At 36.3% G+C, this 5,045-nt stretch overlaps 1 pseudogene; it reads right to left on the minus strand.

Moving 5' to 3' along the window:
- Window positions 1-1,182: 1,182 nt before the first annotated feature.
- LOC115524419 lies at window positions 1,183-1,303 on the minus strand (annotated as a pseudogene).
- Between the last annotated feature and the right edge of the window lie 3,742 nt (window positions 1,304-5,045).

Below are 5,045 nucleotides of genomic sequence, written 5' to 3' on the forward strand. Positions count from 1 at the left end.
TATCTGTAAACTGGACATGATCATAACTGTTATACAAGTTTTAACTGAGAATGATAAATTTTGCACATATACACACACTAAACAAATAATGTATGGCATTGTATCTGGCATATAACATGCATCTAAAACATGATAGTTTTATTGCCATCACCATCATTACTGGTATTACTGTTATTATATTATTATTGCTATCGTTATTAAGTTGGTCAGAGTTTCCAGTGAGTATATCAATGTATTGTTTCTTTTAGAATGAATCAAGTGGGGAGTGATGTTATGATTATTTAAGTAAATGGCCACTACTTCAAGAGAAAGGGATTTTTCTAATTATATCATATATATGTGTATATATATAATATATATATTATATATAATATATATACACACATTTACATTATATATTGTAATATATATAATCATTACTATTAAGCACAAGATTTTCATTCTTCTACTAGGATTAAAATACATGACATTATGCTACAAAGTGTGGTTACCAATTACTTGCTTATTTCATAAGAGAAAAGATAATTTGCCACAGCTGTTATCTGAAATTTCAGCACCTTTTGTTCAAGCCGTATGAATGTGCTCTTCATGTAACAACAATGAATAAAAGGTAGTTAACTGAAAAAATAAAAAAGAAATACTTCAAGCGTATTATTTCATGGTGGCCCTGGAGAGCATTGGACAGAAAGTTCAGGATAATCTATAAAAAGCAGGGTGGAGGGAAGGAGGTGGTGAAAGGGGCCAAGGGGCTATGGGGCCATGTGAATCCATGTGGAAAAATGATCAGTGCTGGAGAAGGTTAAATTCTCAGTCCCTGAAGTCTTGCTGTTGTGGCTACAGCCCAAGAAAGTTAATGAAAGAAAGGAGCACTGACAACTCCTGCTGCTTCGACAGGAGCTTACCACCTCATTACTGGCCAGATTCTTACAACCAAAAGAAAAGAATACTCCTGCCAAGGAAAAGAGTAAGAGCTAGAGCGAGAGAGTCATCCAAGCAAGGCATCGTTGATATTGGGCGAAGATCAAAGTGATATCAAACAAAAGGAACTGGACAAGAAATAGCTGAGCCAAGAGCTACGACCACAGACTAGACAACTATCCAAACCCCAGGCAGGAGAGACGGAAAGGACAAGTTAAATCCCTCAGTCCTCCCCGCCGAATGGGAAAAAGTAAATGAAGTGACACCATCTGCTCACTTTCCCAGAAGAGAAAGTTTCAACTCCTCATGGTTAGTAATGCAAACGTTTTCAAAAGCATTACTCTAATTACAAATGATTAGAAATGATTCCTAGAAGTAAGGACTTAACTCGCGGTGTGCCTGACTAATGAACGTTTTCTGCACATCCCACTGCACTTTGAGCTGACTTTGAAAGCACCGGCTAGAGACAGTTTCTGAGGTTTTAAAATGATACTCTTAAAGATAATAGGATGCTTCCCTGTTTTTCTAAATTTCTTTAAAGCATACAAATGCACGGTGTTTTGTTTTGTTTTTTCCAAAACACAATAGGAAATCACAGAGTTCTTCCAGAACTAGCAAATGGAGCTCTTGTTATTTCAGTTGTTGGTGTGTTTATGTGAGTTTGTGTTTGTGTGCATGCCAAACTGGGGTGGGAGGAGGGAAGTACATATCAACTAAAATGAAATATTTAAACTTAGATTTATAATAATACTATTAATGGAGGTGTATTCCTTGTGATAGATTTAAATTCCAGGATTATCTCTTTAAATTATTACTAGACTCCATTAAAAGTTGATCATAGCAAGGGGTGATGGTGATTTGGAGCAACTGGAACTCTCACACTTCGCCGGTGGGTATAAATTTGGAAAGCTGTTTGGTAGTGTGATCACACCTCAGAGATACTGTAGGTTCAGTACCAGACTACTGCAAAAAAGTGAATATGACAATAAAGCAAGGCAAATTAAGTTTTTGGTTTCCAAGTGCATATAAAAGTTACATTTACACTATACCATAATCTATTAAATATGCAATAGCATTATGTCAAAAAATGTGCATACCTTAATTAAAAATACTTTACTGATAAAAAATGCTAACCATCATCTGAGCTTTCAGTAAGTTGTAATCTTTTGGCCGGTGGAGGGTCTTGTCTTGATGTTGATGGCAGCTGACGGGTAAGGGTGCTGGTTGATAAAGATTGGGGTGGCTGTGGCTGTTGTCTTAAAATAAGACAATAATGAATTTTGCCCAACCATTGACTCTTCCATGAACAATTTCCCTGTAGCATGTGACTACATTTGACAGCATTTTACCAATAGTAGGTTTTCTTTCACTATTGGAATCAATCCTCTCAAACTCTGCTACTGCATTATCAACTATGTTTGTGTTATATTCTAAATCTTTTGTATTCATTTCAGCAATCTTAACAGCATCTTCACCGGGGTAGATTCCATTTCAAGAAGCCACTCTCTTTGTTCATCCATTAAAGGAACTCCTCATCTGTTAAAGTTTGATCATGAGATTACAGCCATTCAGTCACAGTTTTAAGCCCTACTTCTATTGTGGTTCTCTTGTTCTTTCTACTACATCCGCAGTTACTTCCTCCATTAAAATCTTGAACCCCTCAAAGTCATCCATCAGCGTTGGAACCAGTTTCTTTCAAACTCGTATTCATGCTGATATGTTGACCTCTTCCCATGAATTAAAAATGATGAATCTTGGGGCGCCTGGGTGGCGCAGTCGGTTAAGCGTCCGACTTCAGCCAGGTCACGATCTCGCGGTCCGTGAGTTCGAGCCCCGCGTCGGGCTCTGGGCTGATGGCTCAGAGCCTGGAGCCTGTTTCCGATTCTGTGTCTCCCTCTCTCTCTGCCCCTCCCCCGTTCATGCTCTGTCTCTCTCTGTCCCAAAAATAAATAAACGTTGAAAAAAAAAATGATGAGTCTTTTCCAGAAAGTTCTCGATTTACTCTGCCAGACCCATCAGAGGAATCACTATCCATGGCAGCTATAGCCTTAGAAAATTTATTTTTAAATACTAAAACTTGAAAGTAGAAATTATTCCATGATCCGTGGTCTGTGGAATGGATGTTGTGTTAGCAGGGATGGAAACAATATTCATCACATTGTATATCTCCATCAGAGCTCTTGGTGACCAGGTGCATTGTCAATGAGCAGTAATATTTTGAAAGAATATATTTTTTTCCTGAGCAATAGATCTCTCACCATGTAGACCATGCTATAAACAAACGTGCTGTCATCCAGGCTTTGTTGTTCCATTTATAGAGAACAGGCAGAGTAGATTTGACTTAATTCTTAAAGACCCTAAGATTTTTGGAATGGTAAATGAACATTGGCTTCAACTTAAAGTCACCAGCTGCATTAGCCCCTAATAAGAAAGTCAACCTGTCATTTGAAATTTTGATGCCAGCCACTGACTTCTCCTCTCTAGTTTTGTAAGTCCTGGATGACATCTTCTTCCGATGGAAGGCTGTTTCATTTACACTGAAAATCTATTGTTTAGTGTAGTCACCTTGGCAGATGTTCAAACACCGACAATTCCTGAACATCTAGATTATGAACATTGCAGATTATCCATGTTTTCTTTTGCATCACCCACCTAGAAGAGGACTCACATTTTAAAAATCAAACTCTTAATCTTTTCTTTTATAAGTTACCTGGTACCATCTGCTCTCCTATCTATAAGTTCAATGAAAGCAAAGATCTGTATGTTTTCTCAGTATTATTTTTTTCAGGTCTAGGTAGTACCGAAATCATAGCAGAAGGTCAACTGATATTTGTTGTATGAAAATAGATAGATAGATAGATAGATAGATAAAAATAAGGGCAGCCAAAAGAGCCAGTGGATAAGAGAAACTTCAAAAAATACATAATCTGGTAAGTAAATTGTGAAATGCAATACAGTCAAGGACAGAAAAGGGGGCCTTTGGGGGTTGTAGAAGCTCTTGTTTATTCATCTCAAGCCACATATCAAATTCAATAAGGAAAATTTAAGATGTACGTATAGCAGTGGCTATTTTAGGGTGATAGAGTTAAAAGTAATGAATGCGTTTTTGTATTTTTAGCTAATTTTCAAATAATCTACAGTAAGGTTTATCATTTCATAATCAGAAAAACGTGAAAAAGTGGAAATCAAAACACTGATTTTAACAAATATTTAATTATTGTCTAGTATATGTGAGGCATTGCTCGGGTACCAACATGTAAATATATTAAGTAAACAAGACCCATATCATTCAGAAGGCAGACTTACAGAGAAGGCAGACATGAAAATGAGCTATTGGCATCAGCATGCGAGTGCTGCGGTGGGTGTATTTATCCAGCATTTGAGAGAAGCAATGAGCTATGCATATGTATCCCAGGTAGGAGGGGCGTGACAAGTTTCACAGAGTAGGTGACCTGTAGACTGTTTTTTTATTTCAGAGTCAGATTTAAAGGAATTATTAAATGGAATGGTAATGATGATTTCTAATACACTCCATTAATTTTTAAGTAAAATTATAACAGCTTGAGAAAACAACCTGATGAAAGACCTAACCATTTACAATTTAAAGAAATAAGCACAATCATGAAGCAAGGGAGGGAATAGGTAATGGGAATTATTTGTAAATGGAGAAGAGAAGGGAATTTCCTTTTTTTTGTTCAGGAAACATCAACAACAAATGAAAATGAATGAGTTTTTATAAGTTAATAGCTGCAAAATTTCATTATTTTGGAAAATGATAAAAGGAATTTTTCCTTAGTGATCAATCCTATAATAGAATGATCTGATAATTCCATAAATTTAGCAGAATCATATGAAACCAAAAAGTAAGTGTTGCATTTGTTCATTTAAAAAAAAAAGCAAAAAAGAAAGAGAAGCAGAGACCTGGAAAATGAAAGCCATTATGTTTCCCTTTACTTGCTCTGCTTTTATATATGCATGTTTTTAAAATTCTCACAATAATAGATTAGTAAAGGCAAATATTTTTTCTTCCTCTTCCTGAAGGCTTGAGATCAGTGGGAGATTCACTCAATCACACACACACACACACACACACACACACACAAACTTTGTAAGAAGAATAGAAAGCC

The sequence above is a fragment of the Lynx canadensis genome, chromosome C2 (assembly GCF_007474595.2).
Source record: "Lynx canadensis isolate LIC74 chromosome C2, mLynCan4.pri.v2, whole genome shotgun sequence".
In the NCBI taxonomy this organism is placed as follows: Eukaryota; Metazoa; Chordata; class Mammalia; order Carnivora; family Felidae; genus Lynx; species Lynx canadensis.